This window comes from Dipodomys merriami, unplaced genomic scaffold, assembly GCF_024711535.1.
Source record: "Dipodomys merriami isolate MVZ:Mamm:240054 unplaced genomic scaffold, mDipMer1.0.p SCAF_1, whole genome shotgun sequence".
Lineage (NCBI taxonomy): Eukaryota > Metazoa > Chordata > Mammalia > Rodentia > Heteromyidae > Dipodomys > Dipodomys merriami.
In genome coordinates this window covers 99,716,085-99,736,926 of record NW_027202270.1, presented here as the reverse complement: position 1 = coordinate 99,736,926, position 20,842 = coordinate 99,716,085, and the positions used below count along the sequence as shown (strand labels likewise).

Sequence of the window (20,842 nt, the reverse complement as noted above, 5' to 3'; positions counted from 1 at the left end):
AATGTTTGATAATAATCAGAAACACTTTAGGTTTTATAGATTTCTGTGGATTTACTGCTAACAGAAGGATTTAGATTATGTTTTGAAGCACCAGCTGAGATAATCACTTTGGAAAAACAAATCATTTAAAGAAATTGCTGAATTGTGAAAGTTGAGTTGGCTGTCTTACCACAAGAACATCCAACACTTCTTCATATAATATCTCTCTCTAAGGAAATGTGAGTTACTATTAACAAATATCTGTAGGTCTGAAACATCAGGGAACATTCTAAAGCACTGGTACAATAGAAGAATGTATCAGCAATAAGATAGCTAATCACTCTACAATTAAGGCTAGGTCAGTTTTTCCAATTATTATAAACTAACATAGATGATAAAGATTTACTGTGCCAGTCTATGCTTCTGCATTTTCTCCAAAAATATCATGTCTACTTTTCTGGTTCAATAACATATACTTCTATACTTCTCAAAGGACATTGTGACTTTTCTGATGGACAGCTTCCTTCATGTACATCTATTAGGTAGTAAAGGATAATAACAGTCATATTCTTTTCGCCAATTAGATTTCCCATCCTTTGTGAGCACATGAGACTGGCTCATGTTAAATAACTTCCTTTGTTTCTAGTGCTAGTCCCTATAGGAATGGACATTAAACAATTTCTTTTTATTCTCTGCCACAAAAGTATTTATTAGGAATTCTGAGACTTTATAAATATGAAAAAATAAAAGTGATGTGGTACACATTTATAGAGCTATATGTACCCTACAAATCAATTTTTATACAATTTTTAAGTGGGGTGTGTGTGTGTGCTAGTGGTTGTGGGGATAAAACACAGGGCCCTATAAACACTAGGCAAACCTTTTATCATTAAGTCCTAACCCCAACACTAAAGGCAATTATTTAAAATGGTGTTTTAGAACTATATATTCCTTGAAGTAGAAAAACAGCTATAGTTTTTTTTTTAATAGAGAATGCAAAGTCAGGCTACAAAGCAATAAAGGCAAGATGATTTTGTAAAATGAAAATGTGTGAAAACAAGATGACAATATTATTGACCAACATGTTAATAGAGATTTAAGCTAGATGTTGAAATTGTACATAAGGTTTATTTTCTTTTTATTTTTCTGTATTTCCTAATTTTCTGCAATGAGCATATTATTTCTTCTATCAATACATTTGAATTTTGGTAGAATTGAGCATAAAGCAGGATAAGGTAAATTGCTTAAAGCAACTGAACTACTTGGCACAGATATGTTTATCTTCTCCTTTGCCTACCCTTTTCCTCTTTTTCTTATTCCTTTTTTGTTTCCTTTTAGTTTATTATATTCTTTCTTCTTTCTTTTTTCCCTCCTTCCCTCTTTCTTTTTCTTTCTTTTCTTTCTCTTTCTTTTTCTCTCTTCCCTCCTTCCTTCCCCTTTTCCCTCCCTTCCTCCATTCTTCCCTTCCTCCCCCCCCCCCTTATCTCTTGGACACTTACAGGCCACCTAGCGCATTATCACCTTCTGTTTACAGCAATCTCTAATATATGGGAATAAAATAGTCTAAGTAAAGGTATTTTTGCCACCACTAGACTGTATTGTCTTTGGTGACTTTTTGTTATTGTTCTTTTTTTCTCTTTAAAAAAATATTTGCTATTGTTCTTAAAGACCAAAATATATCAAGCCAACAACATACATTTTATTATGTTTAATGGCTCTTTTTATTTTTAAATGTGTAAATCTGCCAATCAATAGCACTGTGAATATTGCAAATGATGTGTTTAGGTATAGACAATAAATAATATTGATAAAGCTAAGCTCATAGTGTTATAGGCTGTTATTTCTCTTTGGGTCAAATACGTTTCATTTGGATAACTTCCCACCTAGATTTGGTGACACTTGTTTTACCTTTTCATTCTACCACCTCAAATAATTGAACTTTTCCAAGTTGGGGCATTATAGAGCTATTCTACCTCCACATATTCCTTAGCACAGCACAATTACTGACCAGTTCAAAGAAAAGGTGAAGATGGCCTCACTGAAGTGCAAAGGAGTTTACATGTACAAATTCGTCTATATGGGAAAGACCATTGAGCTGGGGAATCAGGATACCTGAATTTTATCTGTGGTTCTACTTACTGTTGTGATCTTCAAAAGTAATTGCATTTTCCTAAGCTGAAATTTCCTCATTCAGAAACTAGTCCTTTTGCCAAACTAACATTATTTAGTTGAAGTTTTTTGTATAGTCTAGTCCACAGACCAGACTTTACTTCTTGCTAGGTTGCACTTAATTTAACACACCCACACCCAATACCTCACCTAGGACAAAGCCATTACTCTTAGCTTCAGCTTCCCTTTTGGTTTTGTTTGGGGATCTTACTCCACGCCTTCCTCAAAAGATGAAAAACAAACAAAATAACACAGACCAAGAGAAATCCTTCATTCTGCTGAAACCAAGTAAATTTATGTTCTTTCAAACTCCTAAAATCGATTTTTCATTGGATTTGGATTTCCAGACTTCTCAGACCTCTTGTACCATTCTGTTATAAAGTTATCTGCTCTGTACTTTCTTTGCCAAAGGGTGCTTTATATGTCTAAGTCCACAGTTTTGAAAACTCCACAAATGTATTCATCCTTTGCCCTCCAAGCAATACAATCCAAAGCATGCAATAGCTCATTCAAGGTCTTAATAACCCTCTTTGGTAAATCTAATCAGGCCATGTTTATTCTCCCTTTTGTTGCTTTGTTTTCAGTCTTCTTTCCATCCTTAGTCCAGACAACCACTAATCTACTTTCTTTTTCTACAAATTTGCCTATTCTGAACATTTCATATGAATGAAATTATACCATATGTGATCTTAAGGATTTGGCTTCTTTTACATAATCTAATACTTGTAAGATTCATATATGTTTTAGCATGCTAGAACTTCCTGTTCAATGTGGAACAGCATTCCATTGCATGAATATGCTATTTTTTTGTTTATCCATTCACTGGTTAATTGACATTTAGATTACTTTCATCTTTTTTTAGCCATTATGGGCAATGCTGTTATGAATAATTATATACAAATGTTTACATCGATGTATCTTTTCATTTCTCTTGTGTAGAATTGAAAACTTGTAAGATAAATTTATGTTTAACCTTACAAGAAAATGCCATATACCATTTTATATTTCCACCCGCAATGTATGAATGTTCAAAATTCTCCCCAACACCTTTATTGTCTATTTTATTATAGGTATAAATTGGAATCTCATTACTGTTTGAACTCACATTTCCTTTTAGGATAAGATATGTTACACATCTTCTGTGCTTATTAGTCATTGATATCCCCTAAATCTTTTGCAAATTTTCAAATGGAATTGGAGTTGTGACTTAGAATTGAGTTTCTTTGGATCTCACACTTCCCAGGACCTAGACTTTCATGCCTGACTGATCTGCCTTTGAACTGTGATCCTCAGATCTCAGCCTCCTAAGTAGCTAGGATTATTAGCATTTTCCACCAGGGACCTGGCCAGTTGAGCTCCCTCTTTAGATCTTAATTCTTGGGCTAATTTTTCAAAAATCATTAAAGTTGTTCTTAAACTAAGTATTAACTTTAATATTCCCTGCAATACCTCTCAAGATTCATTTCCTTGTATGTTAGTAGTACTTCTTTCTCCTAACTTGCAGAAATAATATAAAAGTTACAATGTAATTGAATAGAATACTCTCTTTTTAAAAGCATTTTTAGAGCCATTCCATTTCTTTGGCAATAACTGGTTGTTTAGACTTTTCCTATTTTTCCTTGTTCAAACAGGAGAGCACACTGCCAGTTTTTCTATTTGAAGTGAAAGTGAAGAACTATTAAACAGTATGCAATATGCTCCCTGGCCCACTTACAATTAGGATCACTATCTCAATAACATGAGTCTTGAGCAAGACTTTTGAGGCCTATCAGTCAAAAGGGAGTGACTATGACTAGCCTTCTCCTTAGAATCTAATTCATTTTCAGTTAGTGTCTTTGAAGGAAAATTAACTCTTTTAAGCCAACAGAGTATAATTTTCAAGCAGTTCAAACTGATCTTTCATTTGTTGCCTCAGAATACTGGCTTGCCGTTTAATGTTTTCAGTACAAAGCAACTTGTTGGCCCCAAAGAAATCATATGCCACAGTGATTTAGGGATTAGAAGGAAGAGAGGTTACTGTCGTTTGGATACTCACTTCTGATTTAACTATACGTATGCCCACAGTGTGGCCTGTGGCTTTGTTACTGTGGTACACATCCCAAGTGTCATCCTAATTCTAATAAAAGAGCTCTGGCTTTCACAGTGTTCTTTATGTTTGCCTTGTAACGGAACAGGCTGCTGACAATCTTTGAATGCACCAGAGGGTAAAATTTTTCACTTTCCCAATCACCTCAGCAGTTAACTCATAATAATTTACTGCTGAAACCCACCATTTGAATAAACCTGTTTAACTAAATTATCACAATAATGGATATTTGCAAAAATGTCTTTTCTGATCAGTTGTCATTATATATACTACCAGCTTAGAACCCTGGCTATTAGATTTTTCCTAAGACATAGAGAATACTCTGTAAATTAAAGAGGAAATGTCCTCAATTGAAAATGGAGTCTTTATACAAAATAGAAATATTTTAGGAATATTAACAACCCACAAATCAAGAACTCTCTTTAGCTACTTCTACTAACTCCTTTCTTCCTGTGGAATATTTACAGATAGGCTATATTTAGGATTTTATATATTCTGAAAGTTCACTGTGATCCCAAGTTTTACAAATACAAAAATGTAAATAAATAACCTGGAAGAAAACACATTAAATTATTAACAGTAGCCATTTCCAGATAATTTTCCAAAAATTAATTTATTCCTTTTATGCATTTTGTTATATTCCTGAGGGTTGCTTAATTCCTGAGAATTTAATTCCTGAGAATTAAAAAATGTGGTATTACTCGTGCTCATTATATCTTTTATCCAAAACATTCCTTAATATTACACTAAGTGGGACAATGTCATCAATACAAGTTTTGAGTCTTAAGTAAATTTTCTCAAATTACTTCTTTGAGATGTTCTTTCATCTACTAATTGTCTATTTATACCCAGTTTGTGCAAAGACTCTGCTCAGGCCAGATATAGAAAGATGAAAGACATGATTCTTGCCTGCAGCAAGCTCATTTCTTGTTTTAGGACTGGAACTTAACTAAGAAGTAGGCCTAGTGATTACATCTTTTAGTGAAAAACGAACAGTCTTCCAACTTCTGTTACACCATAAAGCTACATCTTTTCAATTTCTCATTAAAATATAGCCAGAAAATATGATAGATAGATGAATAGATAGATATATAGGTAGATAAATAGATAGACAGACAGATAGATAGATAGATAGATAGATAGTCTTCTGGAGAGGGACAAATTTGAATTGATAATTTCTCTCTTATCAAAATGATCAACGACTTATTAAAATCACATTTGTGATGTGACAACAATTCACTCAAATCATCACTTTTATGAATCACCAAAATCATATTTTGAATGTTAAAAATACTTTGAATCAATATTGTCATCTTTCTTTTCTATTGTCAAGCTTGTCATCTCTTAGTTTTGGTTTTCTATAGTCTTCAAGTTAGGGCCATGGCACCAAGTAAAATAGAGGCCTTTCTGAGACTGAGTGAGGTCTTGTTTTCACTGGCAGAAAACGGTTTTTATTTCGGTTTCTGTGGAATTTGGAAGTCTGCAACTCATCCAAAATAAGGGCATTCCACAAATTCCATTTCATAAAAGCCATGCCTCCTTCATATACGGTTTCCATTTTCTTCAATATAACTCAGCTTTGAGGAGAACATTCCAAGAAAAGTGATAAAGGGAGGGGTTTTAAGACAAGCATAACACAGAATTTTTACACAAACAAGTCCTCCTGGTTATATTCATAAGTAGCTGTAGAATCCGCAGTAGTAGTAGTGAAAAAATTTTTTAAAAATCACGATACAGTTAAATACTTAAAATATCAACACTCTTAGGTGAATTTAGAAAACTCTGGCCGTAAAATTAAGTTAGATTCAATACTAATAACTATATATAAAACTATTGCTATATATAAAACTATTGAAACCAAAGTAAGTTTTTCTATGTGGCTAAATTTTTTTAATCTAAAAATCTTTTTTTTTTTTTTTTTTAAATACAGAGGCTGACTTGGAACTCATTCCCTCGAAATACAAAGAAAAACAGAGTGGAGGCCGGGTGCTGGTGGCTCATGCCTGTAATACTAGCTGCTCTCAAGAGGCTGAGATCTAAGGATCATAGTTCAAAGCCAGCCTGGGCAGGAAAGTCTGTGAAACTCTTATGTCCAATAAACCACCAGAAAACCGGAAGTGGCGCAGTAGCTCAAGCGCTAGAGCTTGAAGACAACATCTTGAGCCCAAAGTTCAAGCCCCACAACTGACAAAAACAAAAACCCCAGAGGGGCACATTCCACTTTGGAGAGGCAGCCTGAAGGAAGATACTGGCTACTTTCTTATGTAACAAAGACATGCTGTATCTTGCTTCTGAACACAGCTCATGACAGCTCTCTACATATGGAAGATATGTTTCTTGATATGCTTGTAATATGAGAGTTAATAGGGATAAAGAGACATGTGTCCAAGTGGAATGGAACCTACAAAGGGAACAGAATATTCAGACTGTGGATGTCTAGCAAGTTTATTGAATAAGAGTTCAGGTCACGCTCCATATTGGCACGTGCACACACACACGAACTATGCACACACACACACACACACACACACACACACACACACACACAGAGACTTTAAAAAAAAATCTCATGGCACCTATGTATATTTGAAAAACGGGACCTTTGGGAGACTATATTGTAAGTCTGCACGCTATGCTTGGTATGCATACTGGAAGCTCCATCGCAAGTCAGTCCTTGAAGGGCTCTAAACCCACATGTTAAATTTAACTAGAGCTGATCATTTTAGTACCTTAATATTCTCATCTAAAAATTAAGAAGGTTCGACTAGCCAGTTTTTCGACTTCTTTGAGGTTCAAATTTTCTTTAATTATATCGGGTCCTTTCTTCAGCAACAGTCCACAGCTGGATTTAAATGTCAGTGTGTAACAATGTTAATGTGCTTTTCTTTTTCTAAATTTTTAATTATTTTAATTTTATTGTCAAGGTGATGTACATAGGGGTTAGTTATATAAGTAAGGTAGTGAGTACATTTCTTGTCAAACTTGTCACCCACTCCTTCATTTTTCTCCCACTTTCCCACCCCAAACCCCCAAGTTGTACAGATCATTTCCAACATATTGTCTTGTGACTATTGCTGTTGCATTGGTTCCCACTTTGTCCTTTGTCTCACCATTCTGTTGTTCCCCTTCCCTTCCCTAATTCAGATAAACGTATATACAAGAGCCAGGGTACCAAAATCAAATACAACGGGATAAACCATACGGGGAAAAACAAAAGGAAAAAAAATCACATAGTACACTAAAAAATAACAACAAAGAAAAACCTCTTATGTCCATGTTTTGATATTCATTTTGCTCAGCATCATTTTATATGTCATAAGTACATACCTATTGAACTATTCTGCTCACCTGCTAAGATTATCCTAGATTTATACTAATTATTACAAATAAGGGAAACCATGGGACCTATGTTTCTTTGGGTCTGGCTTACTTCACTTAAATGTGCTTTTCATGGTAGGAGAAAAAAATTTATCTGCTTGAGGCCAGATTGGGCTATGTAGTGAAACTGTCTTAAAACACCACCAAATAACAAGAACAATCTATACATTTGTATCTTATATGTTTAGGATATGTTATAGATAGTATGCCATCTTTAATATTCCATTTAGTCAATGTCTTAATCCAATAAAGATACCACAGTCTGGGTAATTTACAAACAACAGAAATATGAAAACATTGACATCTCTCTAATAAATAACATAGTAAATTAACAACAGAGATCAGAACAGTTTTCTCATTAATAGGTAATTTTTACAAAGCATACTAAAAACCTGTTTATATTTTCTCCATAGTAATGAGTAAGTTATTGAAATAGCAATTGTAGGTGATTTTTTTCTCCAAAACTACCATTCACCTAATTTCCAATGACTATTAATTTTGCATTCATGTGGTTTAGGCCACTTGATTATAAATAAGATGGTAATACATTAGTATCATGGTTCTTATATACTTTTTATTGATACTTTAAAATATTATGAATTTATTATTACTTATATAAATATCACTTTCAGAAACATGTTTGAGGAATTTAGTAAAATTAGAATAACTGCTGTTCTTAATAAATTCTGGTAAATTATTAGAAGAAATTTCAAAAAAAATTTTATGTTTAGAAATTTTTATTAGAAATTTCAATAATAATTAGTCATATTTTAATTTTAATGTATAGGCCTATTTTATATGTTCACTTTTCTTAGTTAGCTCATGATTTCCGAGTTATCAGCATCTTTTATTTTACTCTTCTGACCATGTTTTCGTGTGACTTTGTATAAAAAAAACTAATGACTTTACACACAAATATATACTACTATGTATATAACTATGTATATAATCTCTAATAGATAATATATATCTAAATGCCTTTGATTAATCATTTTGAATCATGAGTGGATATTTTAGGTGACCACAAGAATATTTCTATTCCTAAACATTCCATCATTATAAACTTGAATTATAGGAATTTTTTTAAAGGGCAAAGGAGAAAGCTATGCAACGGGGATACTTACAAGACAATATGTTGGAAATGACTGGGACAGCTTGGGGCTGCGGGGTTGAGAGGGAGGGAAAGTGGGAGAAAAAATGAGGGGGGGTAACAAATTCAACAAGAAATGTATTCACTACCTTCCTTATGTAACTGTAACCCCTATGTATATCACCTTGACAATAAAATTTAAATTTAAATTAAGAAATAAAATACTGAGCATGTAAAGATGAACAAATTTTCATGCCAACAAATAGAATAGCCAGTATTTTAAGAGCAACTGAGCACCCAGTGCTTTCAATTTGAGACAATAGAACTACACTCTAGATTAAATCAATACCAGCTTAACAAGGGCTTAGTATGTTTGCATTTCACACAGGTATTGATTAAGAAGCTAAGGAGTTATGTCATGAGGAGACAAGCATGACAAAGGTCCAGGGGGTCACTGGCAGGGAAGGAGAAAAACAGAGCATAAAACAGGAGAAACTTAAATCCAGAACTTCCACACAACCAGAAGTGTGGTACTATGACCTCTGTCACCTCATGCCTTCCTTCTATGTTTCGTTCCTGAGTGAAACAGGAATACTGAGCCACATTAAGAGGTCAACTCCCTTCACAGTTCACTTGGCTGTGTGGAGATCGATGCATTCTTAGAAAATGACTCTTCAAACCAGTAGAATAGTTTTGCATCCTGATTAAGCACATGCAGATTAAGGATGCTGAGCAGTCTCTTCCAAAAGCTCTCCCAGGATTGCTAGGCAGAGTCAGCAGAGAAAGATCTTCCTAAAAATACACTGAGTAGGAAATGGTTCAGATCCAAACTGGAAAGTGCTGTGTGAGATAATTAGGGTCAGAAGCAACCAGTCAGGAACTCATAGGGTATAAATAGGCCCTTGATTAGCTTCTGCATGATGAAGGTGATAGCAAAAGTAATTCTAGTCACAGATACAAATAAAAAGTTGAGAAGCACTACTAGTTTTCAAGGCTAGAAGAAAAAAAATTTAGAAATTAATTTCAGCTTTACAGAATCACACAAAAAACAGTTAAATGAAACAAGATAATGTCCTTGTTCAGAAATTAATTTCATGCTAATCGAACTCAAATTTTTACTAATCCTATTTCAATTTAATGATTAAAAAAAAATCCCCCACAACTATATTTTCGAAATGCCACTGTTGAGCAATTTCAACAGAATATTTGGTTTTGAAACAGGTCTTATCATTCTTATACTCATCCTAACAAATAAAATAAAGGAGTTAAGATTCATTTCAGTTTACACCATTTCATAGGTTTTAGCTCATTCGACCTCATCACTTTGAACCAATGGTGCACAGTTCATCAAATCAGAGGGAGAATGTGTGGTAGGGTAGATCTGATCTCATGCTGAGGAAGCAAAACAGAGAAAAAGGAAGAGCCAAGGTCCTAAAATCCTCTTTAAGAATACACCTCCAATGACCAAACTTCTTCCCAATAGGCCCCACCCCTTAAAGATACATCACATCTCAAATAGTACCACAAGCTACCAACCAAGCCTTTATTTGTATAAGGACCTTTAAGATCCAAATGAGGCATGTAAGCCAACTATAACACTCCTTTACATAATCACATCAAAACATTTAAGTATTACAACTATAGTTTCAATACAGAGTTAGAAAGTAGATTGGGACCTTTAATCCTTCCTTTCTCCACCAGATGAAAATACACTTATGATATCTAAGTAAGAACTTCTTGTTCAGTCAATTATTTATTGATCCATTTATTTAACCATCATTTAGTTACTTGGTGCTCCATGTTGATCTTGGTTCTAAATATATGAAGATAATTAATCCCCATCCACATAGCTTAATGTGGATAATTTCAGACAACCATTATATTCATCATGGAGGAATACAGTCCACTGCCGTAAAAAATAATATATACTTCCTTGAAGTTATGACTACCCAGAGGCTGAAGGAAGAGAAAGAAGCAATCACAGCAAATAGAGTAGGTAAGGACTAAAGAATAAGCACTTGTGTATAAGGTGAGGAGGATGGGGGTTGTTTGAATTCTGATTTTATTTTATTTCATTCTGGTTTTATTATCTCCTATTTTCTTTAAAAATGAAAAAAAGGTAAAAGAAAGGACAAATGGCTTGTGACTACACTAGACTGCTGCTCATAATTTTATTGCTGCAGGCCAGAGAAAGACTTGTTGGATGATGGCTTAAACATGGGTCATTTGGAAATGCCTCTTGTATTTCTTCTATTATTTTTGTGCCTTTTCCCATCCTATCCTGTCTGTTATGGCCACAAAGGAGAGTTGACCTTCTTCATCACATTTATTGTTAAACCCGTGCTACAGTATCAAAAATCAGAAAAGTTTAATGTGGAAAAAGGGTCCCTTTTGTTTCCATGTCTTGGAGTTAATTTTCATATGCGTTATTGTATATATTTTCGTATGCACTTAGCTATTGAGCCTTGCGATCCTCTCCTAAGAATATCTTCCTTTGATCTTATTGTATGAATGTTTAGAATCCTGCTTAATTTATCATGTCTAAGTGTAATTTTTTGTCTTTTACTATCCATTGGGTTTACTTGTAGACTTTTTTAAACAATTTTTTATTTTTTATTATTTATTTATTTATTTATTTTTGGGTCTGGTTGTGGGGCCTGAACTCTGGGCCTGGGCGCTGTCCCTCAGCTCTTCACCTCAAGGCTAGCGCTCTACCACTTGAGCCACAGCGCCACCTCTGGCTTTTTTCTTTTTTTGCTTATGTGGTGCTGAGGAATCGAACCCAGGGCCTCAGGCATGCAAGGCAAGCGCTCTACCACTGAGCCCCTACTTGTAGATTTATAGGCACATTCTAATCATTACAAATGAGGGAAACCATGCAACCTATATTTCTTTGAATCTGACTTATTTTGTTTAATATAATTTTCTCAAATCTTTCATTTCCTTATGAATGAGTAATGTCATTCTTTCTGATGGAAGCACAGTATAATACTATTGTTTATATATACCACATTTTCTTTTCTTTCTTTTTCTTTTTTCTTTTTTGCCATTCCTGGGGCTTGAACTTAGGGCCTAGGCACTGTCCCTGAGCTTCTTTTGCTCAAGGCTAGCACACTCTCACTTGAGTCACAGTGAGACTTCCAGATTTTTATGTTTATGTGGTACTGAGGAATTGAAACTAGGGCTTCATGCATGGTAGGCAAACACTCTACCACCGAGAGGTATCGGGGCTGATTCCATATCTTAGCTATGTTAAACAATGCTGCAATGAACACGGTTTAGTGTGTAGCCTGGTTGGATAAATGCCCAGGAGTGGAATTGCTGGGTCATAGGGAAGCTCTAAGTTTAGTCTTTTGAGGAGCTTCCATACTGCTTTCCAGAGTGGTTGAACAAGTAGGCATTCTCTCCATCAGTGAGGTAGTGTTCTTTTTTGGCCACATTCCTACCAGCATCTGTGATGGTTAGTTTTCTTGATAATTACCATTCTATCTGAGATGAGGTGGAATCTCAGTGTTGTCTTGATTTGAATTTCTTTTATGGCCACACATTGGATATTTCTTCATGTATCTATTGGCCATTTTTACTTCTTCTTCCGAGAAGTTTCTCTTTAAGTCTTTAGCTCATTTACTAGTTGGGTGGTTCTTTCTTTGAGGATGTTTTTTTTGGGGGGGGTTAATTTTTTTAAGCTCTATGTATATTTAGATATGAGGCCCTTGTCTGATGCATAGCTAGTAAAGATCATCTCTCAATCTGTGGGCTTTCAATTTATCTCACTAGCTATGTCCTTTGCCATGCAGAAACTTCAGTTTGATACAATCCCATTTATCCAGTCTTTCTTTGATATTGTGATTCTGGATCTTACAATCCCTGCCAAGGAGCTCTAGTGTTTCCTCTATCCCTTTCTGTAAAATACTTATGGCCTTTTGCTGATTAATTGGAGAGTCTCTCACACTTTTCCGCATAGGATGGTTTTGAACTGCAATCCTCAGATCTCAGCCTCCTGTGTAGCTAAGATTACAAGTGTGAGCTACTAGCACCAGTCTGATTTGAGTTGTGGTGGTGGTGGTGGTGGTGGTGGTGTGTGTATCAGTGCTGGAGATTGAACTCAGGGCCTGGACACTGTTCTTGAGCTTTTTTGCTCAAGGCTAGCACTCTACCACTTGAGCCATAGTTCTACTTCTGGTGTTTTGGTGGTCAATTGGAGATAAGAGTCTCACATACTATTCTACATGGTCTGGCTTTGAACTGTGATCCTCAGATTGTAGCTTCCTAAGAAGCTGGGAGTACCACCAGCATCTGACTAAGGCTGATTTTTTTTTTTTTTTTTGTCATCAGTCATGGGGCCGGAACTCTGGGCCTGGGCTCTGACCCTCTAGTGTTCTACCACTTGAGCCACAGCACCACTTCCGGCCTTTTCTGCTTATGTGGTGCTGAGGAATCAAACCCAGGGCCGTATGCATGCAAGGCAAGCACTCTACCACTGAGCCACCTTCCCAACCCCAGGCTGAAAATGTTTAAATGAATACTTCATTTAAATAATTTACTTCTCTTTGAATGTGGTACAAGATGAATAGATATAAACTGAAATTGAACACAACTTTGGAACAAATCTTATGAGAAAACCCCAAATATTAAGATACCACTAAATTTTTTGGCTAAATTAACAAAAGTGACACAAGGAGAAAAAGAAACTCTATTATATTGCTGGTGAGAATATAAACTAACACAATCACTTTAGATTGCAGTCTGGAGATTCCTCAAAAAAACTAAACATAGATCTTCCCTTCAACCCAGCCATACCACTCCTGGGCGTCCACCCAGAACATCACAAGCCAGGGCATCATAAAGACACCTGCACATCCATATTTATTAGTACACTATTCACAATAGCTCCATTGTGGAAATGGCCCAGATGCCCTACAACAGTGGATCAAAAAATGAGGTACCTATATACAATGGAAATTTACACAGCCATTAGAAAGAATAATATTACATCATTTGCAGGTAAATGGATAGAACTAGAACAAATCATGTTAAGTGAGGTAAGCTAAGCTCAGAGAGACAAATGGCACATGCTTTCTCTCATATGTGGAAACTAGATCTAAAAATACACTAGAACATGATAAATTATATAAGATGCTAAACACACACAGTGAGACCAAAGGAGGACTTTCCTAGGGGAGACACATAAAGGCACAATGCCTACGTGCCTCTGCTTATATTAAATAATAGTTATCAAAGTCAACTCCAAGAAATGGAAACAAGAGATTTTTTTCTTTACTGTTGATTTTGTTTTCTTTCATTTTGTCTTAATTATTTGTTTCTATATTTTTGGGAGAGTTAGTGAGGAGCACGGACAGGGTGAACAAATGCAGCAGCAATACTCACTGGACACTGTGTTGAAAATGAACTATACAACTTGTGGGTGGAGATAGTAGGGAAAAACTGGGAGAGAATGAGGAAAACGTGTGATGGTCCAAAAAGAAAAAAACTAATTACCTGACTTATGTAACTGTAATCCCTTTGTGCATAACCTTTATAACAATAATAATAATAGTTTTTAAAAAATGAAACACAATTTTTCCTTTGTCTATCTTCAGCTTAAGAACCTAAGGCTTCTTTTTTTATACATTTTTATTGTAAAAATACTGTACAGAGGGGTTACAGTTACATGAGCAAGGTAATGAGTACATTTCCTATCCAGCATTGTTACCTCTTCCTTTTGTTTTTCCCCTACCATCCCTTCCCTCCCACTTCCACAATTACACTCCCCTCCACTGCCCACTCCCACCCCCTTCCAACCTACCTAAATTGTAAAGTTCATTTTTCAACATAGTGCCTTGTGCATTTCATTGTTACAATGGGTCTCTAATTTGGGGAGGGAAAGGGAAAAAATGCTTAAATAGGGATACAGGTTGACCCTAAGGCTCCTTTTAATGATATCTCAATACGTTTGAAGGTGCAGTTAAAGCAGAGCAGAATTACCAACTGATAAAAGACAGTAAAGATTAACAAAACAAGAGCTATCATGATGTAATAAAATAGATTGTTCTAGGTAGCCCTTTAACAAATCAGTTCTACTTCCATAACTGTATCCTGTGGAAAGGTAAATAGACAAGACTATCCATTACTATACTGTTTTTATTAGTGAAAAAGATGAAGAAGAAAAGTTCTTATTGAAAGAGGAAGGGTTAAATAAATTGTGTTATATCTAATATGGAATGGCATGTAACTATTAGAAAGAACAAATTCTATTCATGTGTACTAACATAAAAATTCAAATATATGACTAAATGTAAAGAAGAATGTTGAGTAATAATATAATAAATAGTATATGTAGCTGGAGAACATTTATCTGAACAAATATATATCTGCATATGTGTATATATATATATATATATATATATTTATATACTTAATATATGGGAAAAGGTTTGGAAGGATGTATACCCAAAGAAAATGGTACAGAGATAGCAAAGAAAATTTTGTTATTTCACTTGTTTTTATATTATTTAAATTTTTTATGATGAAAGATTTTATAGAATTAAAAAACCATATACACACACATACACACACACATTAATTATTCACCAATTGTTAACCAAGGGACAAGAATAACAATAGCAATCAATACTCCAAAACAAAGATGGTCTGGATCAATAGTTCATATTAGGGAAGAGGTACTAGAAGCCTAATTTTAAAAATATATCCTTAAATGGTAATAGAAAGGGATTTCAGTTCACCGTGTCAGTTTGTGAGTACAACAAATTTTGATCTATGTCACCTCTTTCATAATTCCCCCATTTCTCCCAACCCCATTCACCCCCTCAATTTACATAGCTCCATTTTCTCATATGTATACATCGAATATTATAACTGCATTTGCCCATCTTTCCTCTCTCTACTCCTTTACTTGAGAAGGCCGAAAAGTATCTCTCAGTGTCACCTTCTTGTTCTTTTCTTGATGTCAGATATTTTCAGATACCAAATTGTATAATCCCAAACCATAACACCTCTGATTGGTATGCATTGCAACTTTAGACTACACAGATTGTATCTTTTTACACAGTGTCAAGTATGTCACAGAAAAAGACATTAAACACATGCATTTTAGGTCACAGAACAAGTAGATTGCAGACTGCAAAGTTTTTTCTAAGTGGCACATCAGAGTCCTGAAACATGGTGAACTCCACATTTTGCAGACAGAAATGACACATACCATCAAAATCACAGCCCAATCTCACATCTGTTACATTTTTTTGACAAGCAATTTTCATTCAGTGATGCTTATTCATTGGCATAAAACTAAAAGGATATTTATGGGGTTTTTCATTTCATTCAAAACTGTTAAGGCATATTCAAATATACTTCTGTAATACTGGATCTTCTTAGAAATATTAAAATTAATAAATCCCTAAAGTACAGGGATGCTTGATTGATGGTACTCAGTTTGCCTAGTACTTACTGCTTCCTCTCTCTCTTTCTCTCTCACTCTCTCTCTTCCCTTTTCACTTGTTTTTCAATCCTTTTCTTTCTGTCCACTTTCCTGCTTTCCATAAATATTCACTAAACATCAATTATATTTCAAGTATGTTCCTTGCTACAAATCTACAGCTGAGATTTATATGATCCCTGCCCTGGATGAGCTCACATTACAGTGTGTTTGACTCATACATAAACAAGTGAATCTGAACAAAACATAATGTTATAAACAAAATTCTTATCAGAAATAAAATAACATTTGTTTGACATCTACTGCCCATCAATCACTACATTACATATTTTAAGTACATAGACTATTCAACCATCACATTTAGTCTTTATCTCACTATTTACAAATGATTAACTTGAAATGCAGAAAAAATGAAGTGTTAAAAAATCTCAGAAGGGGTGACATCATCCAAAAATAAATGTACTCTAGTACCTGACTTATATAACTGTAACCTCTCTGTATATCACCTTTATAATAACAATAAAATTTTTAAACCTCAGAGCACCTAAAGAAATAATCAGCAAAGGTATTAGGATGCTAAATTATAAGCTTAGCTATAACAAATGGCTTTTCAATACCTGCTCCAGGACTAGAACCCAAAATTCATACACCTGTTACTAAAGCTCACCTTTAAAAATAAAGGGGCACATACAGTTCATTACAAAGAAACATGGTGTTTGGTTTGACTTTTGAATTTCAAATACAAAAAGACCACTGTATTTTTTTTGTTTTTTGTTTTGTTTGTTTGGTGTCTATATTGGGCTTGCTCTCAGGGCCTGGACACTGCCCCTGAGCTTTTTTGTTCAAAGCAAATGCTCTATCACTTAAGCCACACCTCCACTTCTGGCTTCTTTTGGGTGATTAACTGGACGTAAGGGTCTCTGGACCTTCTTACCAGGCTGGCTTCAAACTGTGATCCTCAGATCTCAGCTTCTTGAGTAGCTAGGATTATATGAATGAGCCACTGGTACCTGGCTAACAGTACCATTTTTAAAGTTACTTCAGAATAAAATTATAAATGGCATAACTGAATTTCCTAAAAACAGCAGCATTAAAGTATATATAGAAACTGGGGGACTTAAAAAATGTTCCCAGATTTCTTATTTGATCTCTATTTTGCAAAATTTCTTTAATTTCACAACTTATAGACATCCTCAAAAATACTCTTATTTTCTTCCTTTTAGGAGGACAGAAGGAGACAGTATTGGAATAGCTCTATAGCCAAAATACCCAGAGATCTAAATGCCTTATAATGTTTGCAAATAGTGTCTAATACAATTGCTAGGCATTGGAAGGAGCTAGTTGGTATTTTACAGCTGGTAAGAGTATTTAAATGATGGCAGAAAGAACAGCTAATACATCATCATTCAAAATACTATACATTTTAGCATCTCTCTTTGTCAGTAAAGATGAAAGGTAACATGCTTGTTCACTTCTTCCAACAAATATGTATTAAATCTCTGTTGTGTTCTGGCTTTGGGCTAGATACTAGAGATATGAAAATAAAGTAGCTCACAGTCAAACAAAGACAGATCGACAGAGCTGTAAAGCTATTACAGTGGAGATATGTAAGCAGATAGCCCAGTTACCATGCTCGAGACACAATATTATGTATTTTACATAGATTACCTCATTAAATAGTTAAAACAACTCTGCAACATAGGTTCTGCCTTCATCTTCCAAACAAAGAGAATAAGACTGATAGAAGTTAAGTATTTACCCAAGATCACACAACCAAGTGGCACTGATGGGACTGGGAAGGTGGCTTAGTGGTAGAGTGCTTGCCTTGCATGCATGAGGCCCTAGGTTCGATTCTTCAGCACCACATAAGTAGAAAAAGCCAGAAGTGGTGCTATGGCTCAAGTGGTAGAGCGCTAGCCTTGAGCTGAAGAGCTGAGGGACTGCGCCCAGGCCCAGAGTTCAGGCCCATGACTGAGAAAAAAATAATAATAATGGCATTGCTAGGTGTTTGTATTTTAATCATCACATAATATTGATATGATAGGGATATAAACAAAGAGCTATTGGAGCTAGAAAGACAGAAAAGAGAGTTAATAACTTGGAATTAGGTAGTTCAGAGATGTTTTCAGGATGAGGTAGCATTTAAGATTTACCTTGAAAGAAGAAATAATGATTATTCACTGGCTGGAGAAGACAGAAAGGGCAATCTAAGGGTTGAGAAAAATATATGCAAAGACATGGAGAAATAAAAGGGCATGGCAAGGTTGAAGAAATAGTTCAGGATCAGCAAGAAATGAGTCAACAGATCTAAAGCTAGATGAGGAAGGTTTGCATACTTTGACAAGGAGCTTATGTTTTCTTCTGCAGGCTGTGGAAAACTAAGACAAGAGTAGAATAAAAGAGGGGTGTGTGTGTGTGTGTGTGTGTGTGTGTGTGTGTGTGTGTGTGTGTGTGTTTGTGTGTGTTTGTGTGTGTATGTGTGTGTAACAGAGAGAGAGAGAGAATATGCTTGTGGCAACGTAGAGAGCAGACAAACATATAGTCTACTTGTAGCCACAATAGTCTGAGAGAGAGAAAAAAAAAAGCTGTCCTGAGATGCTAACTCTGGAGATATCCAGGTACTCAGGCTGTCTGTACTATGCAGGATCCTGAAAGGGTAAATAAGACTAGGTAATAAAAGAAGAAATTGTATACACTTTTTGTGTATATGTTTGCCCTATTGGGCTTGAATTCAGGGACTGGGCACTGTCCCTGAGTGCTTTTACTCATCTAGAATCCCACCAGTTGAGCCATACCTCCACTTCTGGCTTTTTGCCAGACAACTGGAGATTAAGAGCCTCCCAGATTTTCCTGGAAGGGCTGGCTTTGCACAGCTGACTTTGAGTAGCTATGATTATAGGCATGATTGGCACCTGACTATACATCTTTTATATGCCATATTATACTAAGAATTTTTACACAGATATCTCAGTTGGTTCTCACAATGGCCCTGAGATTTCACTGTCCATTTTGTAGAGGATTCTATTTGTTGAGAGAATTATCTAACTAAGGTCATATAAATCATAACTAGCAGAGCTGGAGTACAAACCAGCAAAGTAGGCTTTTCTCCAAAATCTATAGCCTTTCTACAGAGGATATGTTCAAGGACATTACAGTAACTCTAAAACTCTGATTTTAAATAAACTACCTTCAAGAAATAAAATGTTAAAGCAGAAAACAGAAGTGAGAAAACAAGGGTCATATAGCAGGTCTATAAAATGCAGGATTGGTTGGGACTTCTTAAAAGAATATGTTCTAGTTCACCTTTGTTGGTACCCTGCCAACAGAAATTTCTGGAGATGTGTATGTAATTTGCATTTTTGGTTTTGGAAACTTCCCAGGAAGCTGTGATCTGAATAAAAGGATGTGATATTAAGGTAAAAATTACACTCAGTTCTACCTAGCAACCCAATTCCCAGAATCAACATTATTACCTAAATGATTTTGAGTAGGCTTTATGAATTAATATGGATGCACGTACAGACACAAGCATGTGCATGCACACACATACAAACAGGGTTAATTTAGCGAAACTAGCCTAGTCAGCTGCCTTTAGGACCTATTCACATCACATTCCTATGACTGAAAGTCCTTGATACCATGCATCAAGCTTCACAATGCCATGGCAAGGAGCCATCATACTATTATTTTCATTTATTAACTTTTGCAAGTGCATTAGAAAAAATAATCCACATGGTACACATGCTATATAAATATGAGATGTTGCTCTTTCTGTTTTTACTATTCATCATCATCATTGTTGTTCCATTCTAATCAATTAGCCAGTATTAGTACCACCAGGGTAGATCCTGAATCCTAGCAGTGGGAGGAACCTCAGAAGACTTGGACAAAAAAAAATACGCTGTTATTGCACACTGTCTCAAAGTTTAAGAAGGATTTGGGATGTAACTCAGTGATAAGGGTCCTGCTAACATGTATGAGGCCCTGAGTTTGATAGCCAGTACCATAAAAAGAAAAGAATAATCATTTATGGAAGAGAAAGCCCTTTTCAGACAATGCAATTCATTCAACCAAGCCAAACATAATCCTATGACTTTCTTCTTCCTTTTTTTCTCTTTTCTAGTCCATCTGAGTGCCAATGTTGATACACTGGAAATCCCAGGTGTGAAAACAAGGGAAAGTGTGGAAGAGAAAAGGACCAGGCCAAACAGCCTCCATCCCTGCTCTGTACCCTCCTTCTGGAATCTGACTACACACCAAAATGGTAAACATAAAATCTTCCTCTCGCCACACTCACCTTTATGTGATGTTCTGAGTTGTTACCACCTTCCAAGTCCCACTGTTCAGCTCAGTTGTAGTTGTCCTTCCTTCCAACCAGAAGATGCCTATTACCTAGGATATAATGTTTTCAAAAGGAAGAATACCAAGCTGAGAGCATGTTAAAAGAAAAGCAAGACTCCTAGCTGTAGTCTCTAGGCAGACACCTTCTCATTATGTTTTGAGCACAAACTGAGGAGCTTTGCGCTCAAAGAATCCATCCACACACCCACCTCCTATGAGTTAAACTCATGCCAGCATGCCTGGAGGGCATGACCACAGAGGTAGAATTTGACCTACTTCATACTTGGGCTCTTTCTCGGTAGGATTTTAATGATTTTCCTTAAAGCAAATCTTGGTTTCCCTAAAA

At 35.4% G+C, this 20,842-nt stretch overlaps 1 protein-coding gene across 1 annotated transcript in view; it reads right to left on the bottom strand.

The window, feature by feature from the left end:
- Positions 1-20,469, bottom strand: part of Arhgap5 (Rho GTPase activating protein 5) — an 89,819-nt gene extending 69,350 nt beyond the window's left edge. The window contains exon 1 of the mRNA XM_070026451.1: positions 20,453-20,469. The gene's annotated coding sequence lies outside the window, so the exon portion shown is untranslated. The remainder of the gene's footprint in view (positions 1-20,452) is intronic.
- Between the last annotated feature and the right edge of the window lie 373 nt (positions 20,470-20,842).